The 13,142-nt window shown below is 44.8% G+C and overlaps 1 long non-coding RNA gene across 1 annotated transcript; it reads right to left on the reverse strand.

Annotated features, from left to right (window-relative positions):
* Window positions 1–9,103: 9,103 nt before the first annotated feature.
* Window positions 9,104–13,142, reverse strand: LOC308652889. Its single transcript, XR_014022924.1, has 3 exons — window positions 13,024–13,142; window positions 10,858–10,928; window positions 9,104–9,187 (listed from the first exon to the last, which is right to left on the reverse strand). It is a non-coding gene; the product is annotated as an uncharacterized lncRNA (long non-coding RNA).

Raw genomic sequence — 13,142 nt, forward strand, 5'->3', positions numbered from 1 at the left:
AGTCAATTAGCCATGCATGTGACCAAACCAGCCATACCTTGGTCTCATATTAAGAAGGAGCTGGACACTCATGCTTCACTTTGGGAATAACTTTGGTAGCCTTTGGCCCTTTAGGGTTTGTGTGCATATTTCCTGGTTTTGGGTTCTCAAAACCACAAGGTTGCATGGTACCACCTTAAACAGGGGCAGAAACGTAGGTTGAATCAACACAAGCAGTGAAGTTTCCAACCCTGAGACTCTTTGCAATAGCCATAAATCAAAGAGGAAAGCGAAAGGATGCCAACGGAGAGAGGCACAGTGAGGAAGGATGTGATGGCAGATATCTTCCTTGACACATATGGGAATTCTTCAGTGTGCTGCACTCCCAACACCTGTGCTGTTCCTCCAGTTGTGCTAGAAGTCAGGGAGCACCAATGGTGTAGAGTGCAGTGAAAGGGGTCATCCATTTCTGATCCAAGAACTTTTCCCCCACCGATTGGCTGAGATATACACTTTCAGCAGAAGGGCTCATTAAAAACATTCTTGATTTCCATACCCACGGGGGACACTGGTGTGCCCTCCTTCCTTGCATCCTCCGCTTTAGGCAACTTGGGCTTTCTTGATGCAATCACGGGAGAAGACAGAGGACTCAGTTCTAGGAAACAATGGATGGTAAGATTAAAGTCTCAAAGTATGGTAAAGCAAAGGGAAAAGGGTCGACTGTGTTATCGCAGAAGTCTTTCCTTCCCATAACTTTCCATACTTATAACTTGTGGGAAGGCCCATGAAAAATAAGTCTTTGGATACTCAAAGTATGAGCTCTCCCAAGTCTTCAGTTTCCACCGAATCTGCTTTCCTCTATGTTGGTCATCTTTCAAGGATTTCCATGAAATGACTGTCTCACAAAATGAGCTCTGAATAGGGTCAGGAGTCACTCAGGACTAGAGCACATTTGTAGCTTGCTAAAAGCTCTGGATTCCATCGCACTATGTCCCCCTGCCCAGAATAGGGAAGGAGATGAGAGCGGTCTTTTTGAAAAAAGCCAGTGCTTCTACAATCATAGACATCCCCTCTGAACCACTGACATCACTGCAAAATGCAGGCTCCAGGCCTGCACGTGCGGCACAGGGAAATGACTTGCTCTAGTTTGACTCCATGTACCATTCTCCTCTACTTTGAATAATCTAGGGACAGACAGTACTCCCAGTTTTCATTTGAAGGCAGACCTACTGAAAACAGCTGAGATGCATTCCCTGTTTCCTCATCACACTCTCCAAATGTACCCAGCTGACTTCTTGCTTGCCTTCCTCCTTTCCCTTACCCTTCTGCTTTTCAGAAAGAACCTCGACCATGGTGGTCTCCATCTTGATTGTCCACTTGATTGTCTTTGTAGGGATTTCTCCCACTCACTCTTTTTCTCAAATAACCTTACAAGGACCTTCCCCCTTGTCAAGAGCCATGCTCAGAGATGAAAGCAAATCCTTGGCCTTCCATAAGTCTCCTTTGGTCCTCAGCTATCTCCCCATGGCTCTTCACTGAGGCTTCATTAAGGAGAAGTCCATTCCCTGACTCCTCAGAATGTGCTCTGAGGGCCAGGAGCATTGGAATCACCTTAGAACCCATTACAGATGCCGAATCCAAGACCTGCCGAATTGCAGTGCGTATTTTGAACCTGGTCCCCAACAGATGACCCACGGGAGTGGAGAGATGCAGTCTGTGGGAGTCCAACCCTAAATTCTTCAACTTCAACTGCCTATTTGGAATCGAGCCACAGTCTCCTCTCTACCAGGTCCCCCAAATCAAAGATGTATAAGGAGTCAATTTTTGCAGTGGACCTTCGGTCAGGCTGGGGCCTTGGTGATCAATCCGTAACCAACCCTACACTTCCCAAGTCCAGGAGGGTACTCCAAAAAATACCAGCATTTCTTAGGATGTCCAATTCTGTTTGTGGCTGTGGGACCATGTCAGTTTACGGGTGGTCCATCAAGGTAGCTCTGCATGACCTGGGACTGAGTTCCTGAACGCCTTTCTCTCCAGGAGGAAGACAGGAAGATTGGAACAACTGGCACTACATCTCATGCCAAGTTTGGTCCCTGAAGCTCACAAGGCTTTCTGGCATCTCTAATATGCTTCTCTCCCTGTCTCTCTCTTTCTCTCTCTGTAGCCAGTCATCTGAGATTCCCCCCTTCACGGTGCACACCTGCTTGCTTCTTTTCTCTCCATTGACTCCCTGTACTCTGTTTTGCTCCTTCTTCAATCCACCTTCTACTGTCCCCTCCAGGGTTTCCCAGCCTTAGTCTGCTCAGGTTTTGAATCATTGGTTCCAATCACCTCATGACACTCTGGATGTTACCTGTCCCTCCAAAGGCAGGAGATGTACCCATTGTTACCTTCCACTACTCAGTAGATTCCTGTCTTCCACTATTCAAATAGACTGCTGCTTAGGATTGAAATAAATATGCTGTCCACTGTAATTTTTTATATGAAAAATATAAAGGCTCTTACCTTCCAGAGTATGGGCTTCCTTTTCAAGCATATCCTCAGAGGAACCATCCAAGTTCTCTCCTGAGCAAATCTCAGAGACTCTCTGGCAAAATTAATATCAAAATTGATATCCTTTAAAATTCATATCAATAACCCATTCTGAATCAGCATTATAAAGCAGACATGTCGCTTGGGCTGTGCACGTCAGTAAGGATTAAAAAACTAGACAAGTCTAATCTTCCAAAATTGAACGATTGAAAAGAGAACTTCATATATCCTCCCCCACGAAGACCAACTTTCATCTTCACATGGCTACTGACTCTGAAAGGAGAACACCACCACAGAAGAAACACATCCTCCCAAAACATACGATATGATGCGCGAAACTGCGCAGACATACTACTCCTGTAACACCTAACCCGACTCAACGTTTTCTAGCATAAAGGAGAGAATGATATTTAAAATATACTCGAACACATTCTGACAAATTCGGATATCAGCCAGCATTACACACAGGCAACATTCTGATGACAGGACATTTGGGATAGAATCACGTTGGTTTGTAAGAATTTGAATTATGCTATGCTGAAGGGAAACAGAACAGCATTACCTGGGGCTCCTTAGCTGAACAAAAACTTTTGCAATCTAAAAAACCTTTGGGGAAATTTTTACCGAGAGGAAGACTCATCCTTCGCATGTGATGCCAAATTAGGGAGAGAAAGATTTCTCCATTTTGCATTTACCTGACTTGGGCTTAATGATGTGGTTGTGTAGGCAGCACGTTGTAGTCAAAAAGCAAACAGTGACAGAACAGGGTACCAAGGCATAAAAGTGATTTTGAGTACACATTTTCAAGACGCCCTGGTACATGAAAATTGAATAGGCCAGGAGACAGGCACAAAAAGAGTGCGGAGGAATCTAGCAGGGCAACTCAGAATATCATGGGAATGAAAATGCCTTTCCTGATTGCATAGTCCGAACATTCAACGTGGGCCTATGGGAAAGCACAGGTGTCTTTCTTTTCTTTCTTTCTTTCCCTTTCTTTCTTTTTTTCTTTCTCTTTCTTTCTTCCTTTTTAAATATTCATTTTCTATCCTGCTTTTTTGGTCAATTTGTTTATTACTTCTGCAAGCCTTTGGGGTAGTTTCTTGGATCTTGGAGACACAAGATCCTATTCTTGTGCCAACAGTAATATTTTAACATCTGCCTTTCCTATTCTTGCCCCTTCCCCCGTTTTCTCATGGCTCTCTTGCCTGAATGCTCAGGAAGCTGTGTTCCAGAATTGACCCAGTTCTCTAATGGGGAATAGACCCTGAAGACAAGGCCTATTGAAATCCATGGCCCTTGGTTAGAGGCTAGTAGTATAATCCTAACCTTTTGGGCCACAAGTAGGGACCACCCTTGAACATGAGTCCATTCGGTGGCCATTGGTGTTTTTCATGAGTTCATCATAATAACCAGCTCTTAAATCAGTCTAATATTTGATCATAAGTCATTGATCATTTCAGGAGGTTCTCCAAATGGAAGCAGAAAACCCCAAGCAATTTTAGGCCTCAGACCTAAGGAGCAACTAGTTCAATAAGGTACCATGAATTCTGAAATGGTTTGCACATTCTTAAAGTTTCCAACTGTTTTTAGACCGAAGGATTCAGTGATGATCTCGGCTTGATGAGAATAGTCAGAGAGGTAATTTCATGAGGCCCACTGTCCATTAGTAGAGCAAGGCAAATGCTGGGAAGCCAGGAAGGGAAATGGACATGTTTACATACCTTTGGCTTCCACTTCTTGGAACCACCAATGGTTGTGCCCGCTTCCTCTGCCTTCACATGGAAATGTGCTTCTGCTGACAAATATGCAGATTTACATAAATGAATTAGAACATCCTGAACAGGGATGCTGTGTCCTAATGGAAATACACAGTTCTAACAGTAATTCACTTCTCTTTTCCCACACATGCATTTATGTGCAGCTTCACTTTCAGCTGAATGCTGATTTTTTTACTTACATTGCTACTGTGTGTGAGTGAGTGAACCTGGAATGGGACCCATGGACTTTGGCATGCTTGGCAAACACTCTGCCACCGGATTTCCTCCCTTGGGATCTTATGCTAGGTATTAGGAAAACCATTGGATGAAGCTGACATAAATTTCCTAGGTACACAGACTGCTGTTTCTTGCATTGCTCCTTGGCTAGCTCTTTACTTGTTTTTCCACTGGATGATTCCCTGAGCTCTGGATCATCATGATTTCTGGATTGCAGGGAACAACAATATGGGTCCCATCCTCAGTCAATGGTATCAGTCACCATTGCCAAGAGTCTTGATTTACTTGACCTGATAGTTGACTGAGCTCCTGGTAAGTGCTAGTGTGGATAAAAGACTTCAGATGTGGTGGTGTTCCTGCAGGTAGGGCCAGAGCAGTGTCTCAATGAGTGAGCATGGGGGGCAGCCAGGGGTCGGAAATGGTGACAGCAAGGAAGGGATTTGCAAGGGAGAGAAAGAGACCATGATTCAATGGCATCTGCATGGCTCAAAACAAATACAGTTGGAGTCGTGTCAAGTGACTGAAAGGACAGGGGACAGGGATGCATACACTGAGAGAGGCCCGATTTACACTCTGAAAGGTTTCTAGTTGACTTGACAACACTGGGACCATCACGTGCATAAAACATCAGTGCATAAAGGCAACGTGGGTACACCGAGGTTCATGCCTCATACGTGCAGTGTAGCGAGAGCAACGTGACACATCCCCCGGGTATATCGAATGCGAGGGGCCTGTGCGAAATTGGTGGCGATTGTGTAGAATATAATTTGGATGCACACCTGGACTGGGGGAAGGTATGCAGACACGTAGAGGACACGAAGTCGTCAGTGCGAGGGAACAATGAGCTTCTTAAGTGAATTCAACTAAAAATCTGTGTGCCTAGAATGGGGGATGATTTCACAAGTCTGTAAAACGTATCCAATCAGATGGGACAGGAACTAGAGGACAGGATTCAGGTTTTTGTGTTCACCATCTGGTTTCTGTGCTGCTCAGCTGCCTACACTGAGGAAAGTGTTCTTCATGTTTGGCGTGCGATGTCCTGAGCCTTGGAATTGCCAAAGTCCTCAATGAATCAGAAGAGCTGGCATTCAGGCTCAGTGGTAGAGAAACTGCTTTGCATGTCAAGGTCCTGGGTTCAATTCCCTCCCTTGAAAATGACTATTACAGGCATGAATAGGAATAGGGTCGATGGCATCAGTGTCGTGAAGGAGGAACTTTGGATGGGCAGCCTGAGAGACCATGCAAGGAAGCTATTGCCTATGTCCTGATAATACCATACTTTTTCTATAGGAAAGAGGAGAGGGGAAACGTATAGTGAGGTAACATAGTGAGTGCAGAATAAAGCACACAGAAGGAGGAGGTCACTGACTGAGTAAATCCGTGCATAGAGCACAATATGGGTGTGAGCCATCAAAGAGCACGCTGGGTGTCGTGATAGCACTCAATCTGATTGTTTTTACGTGGCTTCTTCACATGTCTCACTGGCTCACCATCTATTTTTGTGTCCAAGTCCAATATGGAGCTCAGTCTCTCAGGAGCCTGACACTACCGCCTAGCTGTCCACTGCACATCTGGAAACTCTGCAGCACGTTAGCCTAAGCTTCCTCATTCATGATTATAAATCCCTAAATCCAGTAGTGGATCTTGGGTTTTACCCACCACTGAGTTAATGGTTGCCTTGAATGGTATTTTTCTCACGTTGATAAAGGCAATTTTGTACCAACGTGAATGCCCACGTTGACACTGGCCTTTTCTGTATCCAATCTCCCCTTCCAATGGGGGATACAAAAGAATGAGGAATGGGAGCCTTTCAGAGGTTTTCACATAATGTCACCATTTCAGGTGTGTCCATAGACGCCTTTCCAAAGAACTCCTAGTGCAAAATGTACCTGATGTAATAGTCTTGACATCCTTCTTCCTGGCACCCTTCATCTCTATGTCTGTAGTTTCACGAGAATGTCTCAATCCAGTGGGAGGCTGGATGGGTTTGGGAAAATGATATCAAATAAAAGCTGTGTAATTACTGCCATGTGTAGGTCTTAGGAAGAGAAGCGCAAGGTGCAATTACCTTCAAGGAAGGAGCCGTCTGAGATACTGAAAAGGAAAAGGGACATAGAGTCAATTAGCCATGCATGTGACCAAACCAGCCATACCTTGGTCTCATATTAAGAAGGAGCTGGACACTCATGCTTCACTTTGGGAATAACTTTGGTAGCCTTTGGCCCTTTAGGGTTTGTGTGCATATTTCCTGGTTTTGGGTTCTCAAAACCACAAGGCTGCATGGTACCACCTTAAACAGGGGCAGAAACATAGGTTGAATCAACACAAGCAGTGAAGTTTCCAACCCCGAGACTCTTTGCAATAGCCATAAATCAAAGAGGAAAGCGAATGGATGCCAACGGAGAGAGGCACAGTGAGGAAGGATGTGATGGCAGATATCTTCCTTGACACATATGGGAGTTCTTCAGTGCGCTGCACTCCCAACACCTGTGCTGTTCCTCCAGTTGTGCTAGAAGTCAGGGAGCACCAATGGTGTAGAGTGCAGTGAAAGGGGTCATCCATTTCTGATCCAAGAACTTTCCCCCCACCGATTGGCTGAGATATACACTTTCAGCAGAAGGGCTCATTAAAAACATTCTTGATTTCCATACCCACGGGGGACACTGGTGTGCCCTCCTTCCTTGCATCCTCCGCTTTAGGCAACTTGGGCTTTCTTGATGCAATCACGGGAGAAGACAGAGGACTCAGTTCTAGGAAACAATGGATGGTAAGATTAAAGTCTCAAAGTATGGTAAAGCAAAGGGAAAAGGGTCGACTGTGTTATCGCAGAAGTCTTTCCTTCCCATAACTTTCCATACTTATAACTTGTGGGAAGGCCCATGAAAAATAAGTCTTTGGATACTCAAAGTATGAGCTCTCCCAAGTCTTCAGTTTCCACCGAATCTGCTTTCCTCTATGTTGGTCATCTTTCAAGGATTTCCATGAAATGACTGTCTCACAAAATGAGCTCTGAATAGGGTCAGGAGTCACTCAGGACTAGAGCACATTTGTAGCTTGCTAAAAGCTCTGGATTCCATCGCACTATGTCCCCCTGCCCAGAATAGGGAAGGAGATGAGAGCGGTCTTTTTGAAAAAAGCCAGTGCTTCTACAATCATAGACATCCCCTCTGAACCACTGACATCACTGCAAAATGCAGGCTCCAGGCCTGCACGTGCGGCACAGGGAAATGACTTGCTCTAGTTTGACTCCATGTACCATTCTCCTCTACTTTGAATAATCTAGGGACAGACAGTACTCCCAGTTTTCATTTGAAGGCAGACCTACTGAAAACAGCTGAGATGCATTCCCTGTTTCCTCATCACACTCTCCAAATGTACCCAGCTGACTTCTTGCTTGCCTTCCTCCTTTCCCTTACCCTTCTGCTTTTCAGAAAGAACCTCGACCATGGTGGTCTCCATCTTGATTGTCCACTTGATTGTCTTTGTAGGGATTTCTCCCACTCACTCTTTTTCTCAAATAACCTTACAAGGACCTTCCCCCTTGTCAAGAGCCATGCTCAGAGATGAAAGCAAATCCTTGGCCTTCCATAAGTCTCCTTTGGTCCTCAGCTATCTCCCCATGGCTCTTCACTGAGGCTTCATTAAGGAGAAGTCCATTCCCTGACTCCTCAGAATGTGCTCTGAGGGCCAGGAGCATTGGAATCACCTTAGAACCCATTACAGATGCCGAATCCAAGACCTGCCGAATTGCAGTGCGTATTTTGAACCTGGTCCCCAACAGATGACCCACGGGAGTGGAGAGATGCAGTCTGTGGGAGTCCAACCCTAAATTCTTCAACTTCAACTGCCTATTTGGAATCGAGCCACAGTCTCCTCTCTACCAGGTCCCCCAAATCAAAGATGTATAAGGAGTCAATTTTTGCAGTGGACCTTCGGTCAGGCTGGGGCCTTGGTGATCAATCCGTAACCAACCCTACACTTCCCAAGTCCAGGAGGGTACTCCAAAAAATACCAGCATTTCTTAGGATGTCCAATTCTGTTTGTGGCTGTGGGACCATGTCAGTTTACGGGTGGTCCATCAAGGTAGCTCTGCATGACCTGGGACTGAGTTCCTGAATGCCTTTCTCTCCAGGAGGAAGACAGGAAGATTGGAACAACTGGCACTACATCTCATGCCAAGTTTGGTCCCTGAAGCTCACAAGGCTTTCTGGCATCTCTAATATGCTTCTCTCCCTGTCTCTCTCTTTCTCTCTCTGTAGCCAGTCATCTGAGATTCCCCCCTTCACGGTGCACACCTGCTTGCTTCTTTTCTCTCCATTGACTCCCTGTACTCTGTTTTGCTCCTTCTTCAATCCACCTTCTACTGTCCCCTCCAGGGTTTCCCAGCCTTAGTCTGCTCAGGTTTTGAATCATTGGTTCCAATCACCTCATGACACTCTGGATGTTACCTGTCCCTCCAAAGGCAGGAGATGTACCCATTGTTACCTTCCACTACTCAGTAGATTCCTGTCTTCCACTATTCAAATAGACTGCTGCTTAGGATTGAAATAAATATGCTGTCCACTGTAACTTTTTATATGAAAAATATAAAGGCTCTTACCTTCCAGAGTATGGGCTTCCTTTTCAAGCATATCCTCAGAGGAACCATCCAAGTTCTCTCCTGAGCAAATCTCAGAGACTCTCTGGCAAAATTAATATCAAAATTGATATCCTTTAAAATTCATATCAATAACCCATTCTGAATCAGCATTATAAAGCAGACATGTCGCTTGGGCTGTGCACGTCAGTAAGGATTAAAAAACTAGACAAGTCTAATCTTCCAAAATTGAACGATTGAAAAGAGAACTTCATATATCCTCCCCCACGAAGACCAACTTTCATCTTCACATGGCTACTGACTCTGAAAGGAGAACACCACCACAGAAGAAACACATCCTCCCAAAACATACGATATGATGCGCGAAACTGCGCAGACATACTACTCCTGTAACACCTAACCCGACTCAACGTTTTCTAGCATAAAGGAGAGAATGATATTTAAAATATACTCGAACACATTCTGACAAATTCGGATATCAGCCAGCATTACACACAGGCAACATTCTGATGACAGGACATTTGGGATAGAATCACGTTGGTTTGTAAGAATTTGAATTATGCTATGCTGAAGGGAAACAGAACAGCATTACCTGGGGCTCCTTAGCTGAACAAAAACTTTTGCAATCTAAAAAACCTTTGGGGAAATTTTTACCGAGAGGAAGACTCATCCTTCGCATGTGATGCCAAATTAGGGAGAGAAAGATTTCTCCATTTTGCATTTACCTGACTTGGGCTTAATGATGTGGTTGTGTAGGCAGCACGTTGTAGTCAAAAAGCAAACAGTGACAGAACAGGGTACCAAGGCATAAAAGTGATTTTGAGTACACATTTTCAAGACGCCCTGGTGCATGAAAATTGAATAGGCCAGGAGACAGGCACAAAAAGAGTGCGGAGGAATCTAGCAGGGCAACTCAGAATATCATGGGAATGAAAATGCCTTTCCTGATTGCATAGTCCGAACATTCAATGTGGGTCTATGGGAAAGCACAGGTGTCTTTCTTTTCTTTCTTTCTTTCCCTTTCTTTTTTTCTTTCTCTTTCTTTCTTTCTTTCTTTGTTTTTAAATATTCATTTCCTATCCTGCTATTTTGGTCAATTTGTTTATTACTTCTGCAAGCCTTTGGGGTAGTTTCTTGGATCTTGGAGACACAAGATCCTATTCTTGTGCCAACAGTAATATTTTAACATCTGCCTTTCCTATTCTTGCCCCTTCCCCCGTTTTCTCATGGCTCTCTTGCCTGAATGCTCAGGAAGCTGTGTTCCAGAATTGACCCAGTTCTCTAATGGGGAATAGACACTGAAGACAAGGCCTATTGAAATCCATGGCCCTTGGTTAGAGGCTAGTAGTATAATCCTAACCTTTTGGGCCACAAGTAGGGACCACCCTTGAACATGAGTCCATTCGGTGGCCATTGGTGTTTTTCATGAGTTCATCATAATAACCAGCTCTTAAATCAGTCTAATATTTGATCATAAGTCATTGATCATTTCAGGAGGTTATCCAAATGGAAGCAGAAAACCCCAAGCAATTTTAGGCCTCAGACCTAAGGAGCAACTAGTTCAATAAGGTACCATGAATTCTGAAATGGTTTGCACATTCTTAAAGTTTCCAAGTGTTTTTAGACCGAAGGATTCAGTGATGATCTCGGCTTGATGAGAGTAGTCAGAGAGGTAATTTCATGGGGCCTACTGTCCATTAGTAGAGCAAGGCAAATGTTGGGAAGCCAGGAAGGGAAATGAACATGTTTACATACCTTTGGCTTCCACTTCTTGGAACCACCAAGGGTTGTGCCCGCTTCCTCTGCCTTCACATGGAAATGTGCTTCTGCTGACAAATATGCAGATTTACATAAATGAATTAGAACATCCTGAACAGGGATGCTGTGTCCTAATGGAAATACACAGTTCTAACAGTAATTCACTTCTCTTTTCCCACACATGCATTTACGTGCAGCTTCACTTTCAGCTGAATGCTGATTTTTTTACTTACATTGCTACTGTGTGTGAGTGAGTGAACCTGGAATGGGACCCATGGACTTTGGCATGCTTGGCAAACACTCTGCCACCGGATTTCCTCCCTTGGGATCTTATGCCAGATATTAGGAAAACCATTGGATGAAGCTGACATAAATTTCCTAGGTACACAGACTGCTGTTTCTTGCATTGCTCCTTGGCTAGCTCTTTACTTGTTTTTCCACTGGATGATTCCCTGAGCTCTGGATCATCATGATTTCTGGATTGCAGGGAACAACAATATGGGTCCCATCCTCAGTCAATGGTATCAGTCACCATTGCCAAGAGTCTTGATTTACTTGACCTGATAGTTGACTGAGCTCCTGGTAAGTGCTAGTGTGGATAAAAGACTTCAGATGTGGTGGTGTTCCTGCAGGTAGGGCCAGAGCAGTGTCTCAATGAGTGAGCATGGGGGGCAGCCAGGGGTCGGAAATGGTGACAGCAAGGAAGGGATTTGCAAGGGAGAGAAAGAGACCATGATTCAATGGCATCTGCATGGCTCAAAACAAATACAGTTGGAGTCGTGTCAAGTGACTGAAAGGACAGGGGACAGGGATGCATACACCGAGAGAGGCCCGATTTACACTCTGAAAGGTTTCTAGTTGACTTGACAACACTGGGACCATCACGTGCATAAAACATCAGTGCATAAAGGCAACGTGGGTACACCGAGGTTCATGCCTCATACGTGCAGTGTAGCGAGAGCAACGTGACACATCCCCTGGGTACATGGAATGCGAGGGGCCTGTGCGAAATTGGTGGCGATTGTGTAGAATATAATTTGGATGCACACCTGGACTGGGGGAAGGTATGCAGACACGTAGAGGACACGAAGTCGTCAGTGCGAGGGAACAATGAGCTTCTTAAGTGAATTCAACTAAAAATCTGTGTGCCTAGAATGGGGGATCATTTCACAAGTCTGTAAAACGTATCCAATCAGATGGGACAGGAACTAGAGGACAGGATTCAGGTGTTTGTATCCAACATCTGGTTTCTGTGCTGCTCAGCTGCCTACACTGAGGAAAGTGTTCTTCATGTTTGGCGTGTGATGTCCTGAGCCTTGGAATTGCCAAAGTCCTCAATGAATCAGAAGAGCTGGCATTCAGGCTCAGTGGTAGAGAAACTGCTTTGCATGTCAAGGTCCTGGGTTCAATTCCCTCCCTTGAAAATGACTATTACAGGCATGAATAGGAATAGGGTCGATGGCATCAGTGTCGTGAAGGAGGAACTTTGGATGGGCAGCCTGAGAGACCATGCAAGGAAGCTATTGCCTATGTCCTGATAATACCATACTTTTTCTATAGGAAAGAGGAGAGGGGAAACGTATAGTGAGGTAACATAGTAAGTGAGTGCAGAATAAAGCACACAGAAAGAGGAGGTCACTGACTGAGTAAATCCGTGCATAGAGCACAATATGGGTGTGAGCCATCAAAGAGCACGCTGGGTGTCGTGATAGCACTCAATCTGATTGTTTTTACGTGGCTTCTTCACATGTCTCACTGGCTCACCATCTATTTTTGTGTCCAAGTCCAATATGGAGCTCAGTCTCTCAGGAGCCTGACACTACCGCCTAGCTGTCCACTGCACATCTGGAAACTCTGCAGCACGTTAGCCTAAGCTTCCTCATTCATGATTATAAATCCCTAAATCCAGTAGTGGATCTTGGGTTTTACCCACCACTGAGTTAATGGTTGCCTTGAATGGTATTTTTCTCACGTTGATAAAGGCAATTTTGTACCAACGTGAATGCCCACGTTGACACTGGCCTTTTCTGTATCCAATCTCCCCTTCCAATGGGGGATACAAAAGAATCAGGAATGGGAGCCTTTCAGAGGTTTTCACATAATGCCACCATTTCAGGTGTGTCCATAGACGCCTTTCCAAAGAACTCCTAGTGCAAAATGTACCTGATGTAATAGTCTTGACATCCTTCTTCCTGGCACCCTTCATCTCTATGTCTGTAGTTTCACGAGAATGTCTCAATCCAGTGGGAGGCTGGATGGGTTTGGGAAAATGATATCAAATA

The sequence above is a fragment of the Spermophilus citellus genome (assembly GCF_964194105.1).
Source record: "Spermophilus citellus genome assembly, chromosome: 1".
Lineage (NCBI taxonomy): Eukaryota > Metazoa > Chordata > Mammalia > Rodentia > Sciuridae > Spermophilus > Spermophilus citellus.